The 13,398-nt window shown below is 37.5% G+C and overlaps 1 protein-coding gene across 3 annotated transcripts in view; it reads right to left on the bottom strand.

Annotated features, from left to right (window-relative positions):
- The window catches only part of LOC108239959 (zinc finger protein 469), a 189,709-nt gene that overhangs the window by 58,638 nt on the left and 117,673 nt on the right, over positions 1-13,398 (bottom strand). For 2 of the 3 annotated variants that reach the window (XM_017423023.3, XM_037978065.1), the window contains one exon: positions 8,168-8,310. The exons of the other annotated variant lie outside the window; for it this stretch is intronic. The gene's annotated coding sequence lies outside the window, so the exon portion shown is untranslated. The remainder of the gene's footprint in view (positions 1-8,167; positions 8,311-13,398) is intronic. 3 annotated transcript variants of the gene reach the window in all.

The following is a 13,398-nucleotide window of genomic DNA, read 5'->3' on the forward strand; positions in this document are numbered from 1 at the left end:
GAAAACAAGTTAGAGAAATACTTTGACAAAAAAGAAAAAGATCAGACTTTAGAAAAGAATCAAATTGAATAATCTAACGTGAGGGAGTTCATTTTTGGTAAATACAGTAGACGTTGCTGTTATTTTCAACTCAATTCTATCAGTCTGAGAGAGAGAGCAGACCTCTCAGGAATCTTTGAAGCTTTTTTTTGGCAGACTCACCTGGGACTTTATAGTTTCCATGAAAAGATTTCTGCAGGTTTCATCCTCCCTGGTCAGACAGATTTCTGAGAAGAAAGGCCTATGAAGCCGTTCTAAGTCCCCACCCTTCATGAGCTCTCTAGGTTTTAAGTTCACTTTATGTTTCGGTCTATTAAAGAATTCATACGACTGCTGGAGATAGGCGACAGCTTCCCACGACCCGAAAAGGAAAAGCAGGTAAAGAAAATGAATGAATGATATCCACCTATGCGTTTCTCTCTTTATCGGCCTCCTTCAGCTCTTCTATATGGACACTCAGGCCTTTATAAGCCAGCCGAGATAAATATTTTCTTGCCTGGCGACAATGACACCCCTGCGAGATTAAAAAGATGGTCTAGTGTTCTTCAATCAAGATGAAAGCTTCACTGCTTCTCTTAAATCTAAGGTTTGTCTATTGTACTGTTCTCTCAGATTGGACTTTCCCAGTGAGGTTTAGAAGAACTCTTGTTCATGCAAAGGTAAGTCAACAAAGATGGCCCACCAGCACTGAGATTCTTTAAATCATCAAACCTCTTGGTTTGAAGGCTGCCAACAGCCAACATCAATAACCTCAATGCTGCTGCTCTGTACCACTACAACTGCTTTGATACCAGCTCATTCGGACTTCCTGAATTTCCTTTGAATGTTTGAAAAGTTTTGGTGAAAATCAAAACTAAAGATCTTCTAGTTTGAAGCGTTCTCAGCACACCCTCACCAGGTACTTTTATACACCAAGTCACTTCGCCCTCTTCCACTGCCACCTAAATCATCACCTGCTGCTGATTGGTTGAATATTCAGTTATTTGATTAAATGCCCACAACATATAGTTACATGTACAATGATGTCATTAAACCCATAGAAATGCAAACCTATAGAGATCCAGTTAGTAACTAGACCTAAAACTGCCTCTTTGCTTGAACAAGATGTTTGTAAATGTGCTACAACTGAATACTACTCACGTTCAGACTGGAAAATGCCTCCCTCCTAATCACAGGTTCACTATTAACATAATACTAGAAGGCACATTTCCTAGAAGTCAATTATTCTGCTGGGTAACTTCAGCACCTGCTATATCTACCCCAGCAACATTCCATTGTTTGTTTTATGTGGGGTTTTTCTATCAAACTGTGATTAATGGCATAAATGCAAACAAAGACTGCTCATTTAATAAACTGTTTTCACTACATGCAAGGCAATAAGGCAACAATTTCTGCGGGGCCAACACTGATATACTCAGGAAATACAACTCTATGATCGGTTCTCTTAACATGTAGAATTTACTGTTATTTCAACTACATTTTCATTTTCTTCTGTTTTAAAAGTTGTGCATAACCTCTTCACAACCAAGACAAGGTCATATGAACCCCTATCAAACTCATGACTTGGCAGCCAGTTAAATAAGTCAGTCAGTGTAAAAGCATTCAGCTATATTTGAGATAAAATAGACGTGCTGTACATATTGTCATTTACACGTCCCCGAAGTGCTGACAGCTGAGAGCTCACGAGAGAACATTGACATGATCCTATAAAAATCCAGGCAAAGCTGAGTGTTCCTTCCCACACACCTTGAGCTGGCATGAGCAGAACAGACCATATTTATGTGCAGACACAGATAAACACACAGATACAACCAGACAGGAACACAGCCTACAACTACATTTTGCAAGTGTCATACTTCTTTTTCAATCTGATCAAACTCTCAGAGTCTGGGAATGCTCAGTGATGTGGTTTTGTGTCCCATGTTGTACCGTGACTTTGGGAATCACCTCGAGGTGTTCTGAATCATCTCTGTGTGGTTGTGTGTGTGTGTGTCTAATGTCTGAGTGTACTGAGTCAATGAGACCACAAGGATGAAACCACAAGAAATTAAGGACATTATCTGTTGTGACAAAACACATGCATGCAGACACATGTGCAGTCACACAACTACACAACAGCAGATTTGCACATGCACTTTCACACACAGCTGGACGCTAAAGTGGAAGTTGTTGCTGAAAACAGAATTCTCATTTAACTGCATGCATTACTTACATTTTTTTTCACTCATTTCTAGAAATCAAACCCAGAGTGAAGTCAAAACAGCTTTATAGACAATCACTCTTTGTTCACTTAAAGAAGTTTTATTAACACAGCCTGTCAGGAGACATTATAGCTTGAAGTGAGATTAAGTGGACTCTACTACCTCAGCCTGTATCTGTGTTCAGTAATTATATTTGTAGCATGACTACACTGCCGGAATAAATTCTCACTAAAGGTAGACTGATAGATCAGTTGGCAGATTAATTAGGACTTTTGTTTGGTAATTTTTTATTAATCAACAATAAAATAATCAACAAAAGAAATAGAATGAGGATGTAAGCCAATTAAAATGTAGGCATATTTGTGGATCAAACAGTGTTACTACACTTGAGACTTTTCCCTTGCGTCATGGCACTTTTTGTTCTTTTTTTTCACTACACCACCAGAAAGTTGACTGGATTATTACAGGAACTATAGACTTGATTGTTATACTTATATTTTTAATAATGTTAAACATGTTTACACATTGTGAGCCCTAACCAGTCATTGTCTCAATGACAGCATCATTAGGGACCTGTGTAGTTTTTCAAGCATCACGGATATGAGCAGTGGGCTGTGCAGTAATACTTAAATAACTAACTGATGCAAATCGAATGGCTCTGAGCCATGTACCTCCTGCTGCAAACTATCACACAATTTCCCCATGATTTCTTTAGTCACTATCTTTTCCTGAACATTTAGTACTGTGTTGAAACGTGTAATAGAACTGAGCTATAAGTAGAATATAGCTTTGTGGCGAATCAAAAAACTGATTACATACAGTATTTAGGCCATTTGATGCCCTGGTTTTTAAAAATGTGCATAGCCACTAACCTTTGAAAAACCCTCTTTGATCAACATCTATTTACCTGCCACAAAAACATGCTATTTTCTCTTATCAGTACTACTAATGAAATCAAGGAACACTGAGCTTGTTCTCATTGCAGGATGGGTACTTTGAGTATTTCGAGAAAACATAAAGAAAACAAAGACTTAGACCCTTAGTAATTACCTTTAAACCTGCAGTGTGTATTATATGTCCACAGCAGCTTTGATCCTTCTCAGCACCCCCGCCTGCCCTCCCAGCTGGGAGGCTTTATGACCTCAGCGTATCTCATCTGAACCAGGTAAGTTTGTTGATACAAAGTGAAGTTCAGCATGTGCCGTAATTTGTTCTTCTCGCTGAAACTGGCGGGGGTTTGTAAATTTTAAACACAAAAAATAATAAACACAAAACTGATACAAGAGGTGGATTGGCTAAAGTTTCTGGCAGGAATTTGTTTTTTTATGTTTTGTGCTTCCAAACTGCTAAAAATCATAGCAGTTGTCAGGAGATGATTATACCCCACACCCACGCCTCTGGTTCTTCTCTGAGGTTTGTAAGACAGTCTTAAAATGTGTTACAAGCTGCATTTGATAGTTTCATACCTTAGGCTTCAAAACTGAGGTGATTGCATTTTTATTAAAACATTTCTGCTGCATAAATAGTTAGATTTACAGCATATTTCACTGACTAAAAAAATTACATTCTTAATGTCCATCAAGTCAATATAATTTAAACAGTAAACATGTGAACAGATTTTTTATTTGTATAAAAAATATACTTCAACACTCCCACCCTAAATTAGAAAGTCAATTTCCTAAAGGATAAGCTTTTGTAAAAACTGTTAATTACCAGTTTTCAATGCACTTTTCAATCTAAAGTACTTAAAACATGAAAACACTGCATATTTTGGTTATTATTTCTACAGAGTTAACAGTGATATTTACTCTAAACTTAATGAATAAGGCATTGTACAGCGTTAAACTTAAGTGGGATAGTTTTGATGAGATGAATCAGAAGTTGTGAGAGAAGTTGAACAAAAATGCTCAGGACAAGGAGACAAATTCCAACATATTTCATGAGAATTAGTGTGGCACACTGACAACAAAATTTGAGTTGATAAAATCTGAGATTTGCATTATAAATCTTTGTTGAATTGATAAAAGTTAAGAGCTCAAGGTTTTTCAGTTTAGATAAGTGGATTAGAGACTAATGTAAGGTTTTGTGGTGTGAAGTGACAAATCAGCAGCACTTTAACTATGTCTTTGGGCTCTCATCCTATTCAACTCTTAACTGTGGCATGAGTGCACAATACATGTGAAAAGTGGGTTCACATCAATTACATGCAGATGCAGATGAGAGTACACCAAATGAAAAGCAGAGTTAGAGGTTGCACACCATTTGAAGTGGTGCGTTGGCTGGCACACTAAGATGCAGTGGTGAGTATGCTGTCATGTCCTGGTTATCTCCACCAATTAGATGTGAACCCAATGAGGGTTAATGCAACTTGTTAGCCTCTGGAAACTATTTCAATAATATGAAAGTGGTTTGACAACAAGAGGACAGACCTCCAGTAAAGCAAAGTATTTCATAAAATCGGCAAGGAAATCATTATCACTAAAGACAGAAACAAAGCAGACTTGTTTCACCATTTGAAGAACAAACACTACAGTGTACAAGACAATGCTAAAATGCAAAGAAGAGACAAATACAGCTGTATGTGTGGTCTAAAGGTAAAAAAAGCATCTCTGCAGCAAGCATTAGGTACACTTTAACTGATAGGAAGATTATGGAAATTGGCAACACTTTTATTGTTTAGCCAAGAATATGATGTCTATCTAACATGGGTTGATAGTTTTGTTTTTACTGCTGCTCTGAACTTTGAGGTCAGTTTTAAGAATTTTGTGCAGACTCCTGAAGAGTTTTAAGTTTAAATTAATTCAGTAGTTATTAAATCAGTTTGGTTAGGCAGCTATATTTTATCTTTACTGAAGAATTTTGGGGAAAACAAAACCCAGAATACTTAAGTGCTGTTTTTGCTGTCCTAGGGTTGCTGTTGCAGCACCTTTGCAGCAGTGGATTTACAGTGTCATCATGCATAAAAGGTCATAAAATAAAACATACCCCTTATGTGTTTGCAGTAAAATACGATGTTTTCTATTTTGCAATCATTAATTTCCTTGTGCTATTCATCCATCCATTTTCTTTACTTGCTTTTCCATGCAGGGGTTTGTGGGGGAAACTGGTGCCTCTTTCGATCATTGGGCAAAATGCAGGGTTTCCTTAACATATCTTGATACAATTTTGAATCTATTGTATTGGCTTTCCTTAATTGCTTCACATGTATACACTTTGACCTTATCTTTTCAGCAATTAAAATAATGCAGTATGTTACTGAGCTTAAGTGTTGAAATTTGCCCAGAATAAATTTAAAGTGAAAGCATTGGTAATCTCTGTGACCTCACCACAGTACCCTCATACTTGCAGTGATATGTGCAAGAGAGCAGGCGAGGGCTTGCATGAGTTGGTTTTTTCCAATATGTGAGAATGCAATGTGTATCTTGCGCTGATCATACATCACGTGAACTCACAAATTCGAGAGGTTGGTAAGTGCAGAGGTATTTTCAGAAATTGACCTGCCTTTCAAATGAAAAACATTTCAATTTTAGAGTGGCAGCTTGCCAAAAGGTTGTCATGGTGGCTGTGAGAATAATTGGTTCATAACGTTCTGCCGTGGGTCATTCACTGTGCTTTTATATGAAATGAAATGGTAGAGAAAATATATATGAAAAGAAATCCTCAGCAAGAAATTAGGAAAGAAGAGAGCAGAGGTTGTGACTAATAAAAAAACATATCTTTGTCATTTGAACCCATGGAGGACATAATGCAGAGATCATGGGGGGTATGTGATGGAGGAGAGGAGTAGAAATGAGAGGATGTGAGGTTAAAAGTCTAATGTGCTGATATGGTTTTCATCCCAGCATTTACTGGATGAGTGTAAAGTTTAATATAGCAGGCCAAAATCTCTGTCATACAGCTGGATGGGGAATTTCTTTTGCTCCACAGAGCCTTTTCTTTCCATCTGCCACACTATTTTGGCTAATGTTCTTGCCTTTGGCTGTCAATGACACCTTTCATTTTTTGTTTTAGACAGCCAGTGTTTTTGGTGCATACAAAGTTTATGTCAAACACCCCTTGCATATAATTTTATTCTCAGTGAATTCTGTGAAACTCTCTTTGTACATCTGCATTCCTGATGTTCCGATGCATCCAATCTCGCAAATCAATCAGTTCTCTCATAAAGCTTTTAAATGAATACCTAGTAAATCCCTAGGTGCTGGAAACAAGATTCTGATTGCAAGCTGCTGGAACAATCTGGAAACTTGTTATAATTGTCTCCTCTGACACTGTAATTGTGCTCCTATTGTAATTTTAGGAGTTAAAATGTGGAAGAGTAATGCAGAACATAGAAAGCAGACCTCCAAATCTATACATTGCATGAATTTTATTTATGTTGACAAGATTACAGAAAATTAAACAAGGTTTATAGCCTTACAACTGTTCAGTCTGTCTAGAACAAATACACACACAAAACCACACACACATGCACTTCCTGTTTCTCTTGGAAGCAGAACACAGTCTTCTATGTTAATTATCTTCAACACTACAAGTATTTGGCAGAAACTTTGTAATATGCACACATATGACAGTAAAAAGTACAGGCAGCCATTCAGTTTATATTGCTCTTTGGTTTCACGCAGCCTCTGCAGGCCAGGATCCCCACCACCCACCCACCCACACACACACCCACCCACCCACACACACACACACACCCACCCACACACACACACACCCACCCACACACAGCCTGACATTCTTGTCTCTTTTACTCAGACATGCTGATGGCACACCTGGCAAAATACAGCATTGCTCTTTACACGGGGAATGCCACACCTGGCAGGAGTGGGTATGATTTTCCACCTTTTAAATGAGTGTGGTAGTTAGGCTGGCACAAGGCAGCAGACTGGCATGACTAGGCAGGCCTTTGCTTTCAAAGGGGAGGGGAAGAGAGGCTTCCGAATGAGGAGTGAGAACCGCAGATTGGTTAAGGGCATATGAGTAGCAGGCTTGCAGCGCTGCAAATAAAACTCAAATATTCCAAGGTGAACTTTTTATCTGCTCTACCTCAGTGCCAACATATGGTTATGTGCCACACCCTGGAAGCTCTTATCCCTCTGAGCTGTCAGAAGTTTGCTGAAAGCAAAACAGGATGACTACAACATTCAGCTAAATCAAATCAATGAATGTGAGACAAAGGTAAAAAAAAAAAAACCTCTGAAGTGTCAATGAAAAACATGTAAAAGCCATTTGTAAACAGTATCATAGCCAACAGGTACGAGCAAGACTGGTGCTGCAGCAACCTCCTGAAACTTAAACTCATAATATAACGCCTGCAGGCATGGAGTGTCTATAAAAACAGTCTTACATCAGTCTTCTACAGCCCATATTTGCTTTTTGTCACTGTCATACCATCTAATGCCTGGTGCAAATACAAATCTTTTATAACTAAAATCCATCAGTAGTGAATGTGGCAGTAAATTGTGCAGGCAGCCCATATTGTGTCCAGATGAGGTCTTGACTCTGTCCTTCACTAGGTGTCCACTGGCAATACAGCTAAAACAACTCCATACCGCTGGAAGTTTCTCAAAAGAAATCAAAGCTAAATTAAAATAAACCAAATCCATGTGCAGATTTGTGCATGTGCACATTGTGAGCTATGACTTTCACAGTGTCTTTCGCCCTGCTGCACAGCATGATTCATGCACACACCAAACTGTGATCCTGGAAAAGCAAACCTGTCAAACACACTTCAAAAATTCTGATCACTGACACAAAGGTGGTTTACACACACAAATATGAATAGCAGCCTTCACTAGGTTGGATTCAAAGAAAAATCTCACCTATAGATATGCTTACATTTGGCCACACAAATGTATATATGTATATGCACACACAGGTAAAGACAGCTGAAAAAAAGAAGAAGAGATATTCCTCCCTCAGCTCACCTTTCCTGGCTGCACAGTGACTCCAAACTCCAGTGTGAGGTGTGTGGCCGTCTCTCTTCCGTCTGTCTCCCTTTCCCTCACTCACTTCTCAACCTGTAGTTATCGTGTGGCACTAGTTGCACTCTGCAGCGGTGTGCGATGAACTAAGACAGAGGGGAAAAGGAGGAGAGATGGGAGGGATAGGAGAACAAATGAGTCCTGCCCAGACTGATGATAGAGGCTTCCAAAAATGCCCTCAGGAGAGAAAATATTAAGAACACTTCGCTCTACTCAAAGTCTAACTTTCACATCACTGTTCTGTTTTCACTGACTTCTTTTACCAGCTTAATTTCTGCTCTCTTTTTTTGTCCCAGTGAGTTTTCCTAAAACCATTTTTGCCCTCTTGATGTACAGCCAATCTATAGCCACAATCCTTTAAATCATCCCTGCCTTCTTTTCTGCTTTTAAAACTTACAACAATCTACAAGTCTATTTTCCTCCCTCTCTGCTGCATACTTTTTACTTAAAATGATATCTCTGTTTCTGTCTGTCTTTTACATACATATTATGATTTCAGTAGATGCATTTCTATTCCTATGCCCTTACGTCACTCTTCTTGTGCTCTGCTGTGCAGCTGAGTGATAAAATATAGACACTAATGCTAATGCTAATGCTAATGCTGAAAGAAGTATGTGTGTGTATGTGAGTGTGGGTGGTACAGATCCATCAGGTAAAAGAAAAAACTTTTTGCTGGCCATACTATTTTAGCAGGAACTGTTAATCTGAGATGATAATTTAAAGTGTTTAAAGGATGATTCTGAAAAAATGCACCCAACAGTTCATGGATGCCTGATGATTACGCTTGACAATATTTAAAAGAATCTTCCCTCACTGCAACTGTCTCAAACCCACGTACTCCTCACATTTTAAGAGCCTCAACACTTTCTTTTCCAGAATGTGAGGAATGCAGTGTGTTGGGAGGAAAGTGAGTATGTTTAAAGACAAACTTATTAGGAGTTTCCTCCTGGGTCATGAAACTGTTGAATGGAAGTCAAATTGTGCAAAGAAAAGTTCTGATCACATTTTAAATCATTCAAGCACAATATATAAATATATATATATATATAAAATGAACCCAAGAGATGATCAAGAGTTTGTCTCAGCTTTAATAGAATATGTGAATTATTTCATACAAATGGCATTTTTTGAAGAAAAGAGTGACAAAAACAAGAGGAAGTTTGACTACAGAGTCCAGCTCTTTAGTCATTTTGTAACTTGATCAAGAGATAAACCACAGCTCTGCTGACACCTCAGCAGTCAGCCATATAACAGGTTTCACAACATATTGCACACAAGAGGAAATTTGCACTGACCAGATTAAAATTCAGAGTCACTAAGATGATTTAAGCAATAATCATGATAAAGTTGTATCACCACATTTAGGAGATCACAATAACAGTTATCAGCTGCATCCTCAGCATGCTTATGTTTTTACATGCACTCTCCCCATCCTGACTAAGATAACTGCTGTACTATCTCTCGTTTTATTTTCCCCCGTATTCCCAGGGAGTGCCACTTGAATCAAAGCAAAATATATGAGAGCAGCATGGGATTCAGTGGTCAAATTGTGAGAAAAATCCTGTTTACAGACATTGGGGCCTTGACCTATGAGTCACTGTGCAGTCTTTGAGAATTTAGCACAGCTTCACTTTGCTGGATGGCTATCCCTATCGCCCCCTATTCCCACTTGTCTTGTTTTAAGCAAACACATTTCTACGTAATCAATAAGATTTCATAGGAGTGGGTTGCTTTTGTCATGGGTTCTAATCCATTAAGAACTAACAGCTGTTCACCCAGTAAATGTCTGAATGTGGAGTACTTACTTGTCAGGCACTCTTTGAATGAAACTCTGAAAAGGACATTAACTGTGACAATGTTAGCATTTTCAGCAATAAACGTGGAAGAATGTATTAAGTCATAATGCCTCTAAAAGTAATATATTTTATGGCTTTCAATCTACCCATTAAAACCACCTGCTGAATTTTGTCCTCTACCAAGGAAACTCTGTGGGTGTCCTTTGTTATCTGACAGCAGATTCCATGGGGCATGAGGGTTAAGTAGTGGTGCGATTGTTGTAGTTTCATCCCAAGGATGTTTGATTTGGTTGGGTTCCTGACATTCTTGAGCATGTCTCTTAAGTGAGTCTGACCTGTTGTTGCTGTGCAGTGGGGTATACCATCATGCGGGGGATACCTAAACAACGATGAGGGATGTGCTCAGTCTGTGATAGTATTTAGATACACAATGTCAAAGTAGTATGTTCATGAATGGCAGAATGCCCTACTCTGCCAAAATATGTGCTCCATCTGTGAGTGTTTTCTTTTTGTTGCAGATTAATATATCTTGTGCAGTGTTAGATAAGCAAAAGAATTATCATTAGGCATAAAGCAATTACTACATGTATATTTTTTTCTAATTTGTAATTAGTGGTTTTATCTAAATTATTATTTAGTGATCTTGTTTAGATATAATCAGATTCCAAGGAATCCTCTCAAAATCTCCCACTTGGTGTTTCATGATGCACACTGGGGTTAAGACTTTTAACTATGAAAGTCAAGTTTGACATTAATAAGCAAAGGTTTCTGTTTTAACTTAAAGGTTTAGCAACAAAAAACAACACATTATAAATATGCGTATGCCATTTGTTGCTTATGATTATGATTAAAATGAGATAAATATGAATGTACTGGTCACAGAGCTGGTGGTTGGTCAAGTTAACCCAACAACATTACATTAAATTACAACATCAGCTCTGTTACTTCCTGGTGTTTGTGGCCAATAAAACAATGATGCCATGGTTAAAAAAATCAATTGAAGCCGCTTTTAAAGGAAGAATAAGAAAATAATAATTAAGACATGTGAATCCCTATAATATTATTTATAATAAATAAATAAAATTCATGGATACCTTTACCATTAAAATAGCTCTTAGTCTGGAATCAGGTGGCATAATTATGACAAATATGCACTGTTAAAAAAAGAGCAGCATAGTCTTATGAAAATTGTACTTTATCCAAACAATATAACACATTTATCGTAAATCTTCCATGAAGATGAAGCTGGCATTTTGGATGTGACTTCAGTTCTATGAGCATACTTTGCCAATAATTTCTTGTGTGTATTTCCTGTATTTTTTTTTTTATCTGACTCTCTCACAGCTTCTGTTTTATATAAAGCAGTTCTCTTATGTTTGGGCTTGCTTTGCAATGAAAAGTGTTGTTGCCATACTTGGAAAAGTAATTTTTCATGTCGACCGTTTTCACCATTAAATCAGGTTTTCCACTATCTGAAGAGATGTGTGTGTATTTGCTTTGGTACAACAGCCAGGAGGATCGTGCTCTCTCGGAAAAGTGCTTGGCCAAATTATTCCTTATAATTTTATTTTATTTTTTTCTTTTTGCAAACACAGCCAATAGGAATCGCCAAAGTTTAGGTTTCCATACTAGACTTGCAGTTTGTTGAAGGGCTGTTTGGGAATTTTTGTACAATCACACAAAAATGATTGTTTAACTATTATGACTCCTAACTTGAGTTACTGAATGACTTTGATGTGAATCATCATTTCTTTTCACTTATTAGGGTCCCAGATGACTTAATGTAAGAAGGGAGTATTACGGGAGTGAGTGCTGTGATAAATGGTGTGCACAGAAATTCACTGGAAAATGTGCATCGCAATTCCAGTTAAAGAGGAGCTTACTGGCATCTACAGGGGGCGTGACAAGCAACATAAAGGATGGCGATAGTGACCGTAAAATAGTGGAATTTTATGTAGTGAACTTTACGTTTGGAAACATTCACACTGACGAGAAGCCTTTAGTCATCTCCCACGAGATTTGCCCAGAACAACAATACATTCTTGGTGTCGAATTAACAGCAGTCAAATGTTTGGATCCACATTTCTTCTTGAATTAAAAAGTGAGTCCAGACTTTTGAACTGTATGTCAAAGATGTTTTTTAAAGTTCACATATTTTAAGATGCACATATTTCACTCTTTTTTCTGAGCATACAGCACTCCAAATCACAAAAACAACATCCCGAATTGTCTATGACTCTTGCAGAGACTCTCCCATTTGTTTCAACATTTTCACCATTTTTATTTAAACTTCAAAAGGCAGGTGCATGATTAAAATTCTGCAAGTTATATCTTGATTATAACCTCGTTGTGCTCCAAAATTTGTATGAACCAGGTAAACCCATCAGTTCAAGCAGGTATACTGCTGTCAGATCAAGAAATCTTCAAAGATTCCACATGAGCAAAACACAATATAACTCACAGAATGATGAATTAAAAACAAGTCAAATCTCTTACAGAACCTATAGGGAGAGAGTATAGAAATGTAGCCCCCCAGCTATAAGACATGCACTTGCATTACAAGGGTCATTTCAGCAGATAATGAGTGGAATCCAAGCCCAGCGGTGAAAATTCTTCACTGGGTGACTGAACTAAAAGGTAATAAGAAGGAGTAGATATGTTTTTGTAGAGTTGAACTCAGGTAACATTACTGAAAAGGACTATGTTGAACTGGTATGTAAAAAACGTTAACCCGCTGGAATGTATAAGACTAGAAGTGAAATTAACATTATTTTTTCTGTACAGTTCTAGGAGACCGCTTTTGTTGTGAATAGGTGTAAAATAAATAAATTGAGCTGAAGAGCAACGGGGACAGAATATAAAAATAGAAAAGGAAAAACAGCCTTTAATTTGGAGACATTTCCATTAACACCTGGTCCTATTAAAAGTTGCAGGAAACGTATGAGTTGATGCCGGCAGTGGTTTGAGCTCAAAATATTATCACACATTTTCACACCCAGATGTTGATGCCTTGCCAGGAAAAACAGACTCAAATTTTATTTTCAGCATGTCACTTAAATTATAGCTATTGTAGCTATTATAGCTTATACAGTATTATAGCAAGTTTTAAGCTAATAGCTCTTTAAAAATCACTTTCTTGGTGCTCAAATACTTTTTTATATTTGTTAAATTGTGTTATCTTTTTGGTATTTTCAACAAATTCAGCTAAAAAAGATTGGAACAAGAGACTGGTGCTTTCTTCAGTTATCTATTTTCTTCCAACAACACTGGTTAATCTCTTAAGTTTAGAAGCCTTTTTATGAGTCAGCGTTAAATGAGTAGACAACGATTTTTTTTAATGGCCTGGTACTGAATTGAAAATAAGTGAAAAAGGACTCA

The sequence above is a fragment of the Kryptolebias marmoratus genome, linkage group LG11 (assembly GCF_001649575.2).
Source record: "Kryptolebias marmoratus isolate JLee-2015 linkage group LG11, ASM164957v2, whole genome shotgun sequence".
NCBI classification, from domain to species: domain Eukaryota; kingdom Metazoa; phylum Chordata; class Actinopteri; order Cyprinodontiformes; family Rivulidae; genus Kryptolebias; species Kryptolebias marmoratus.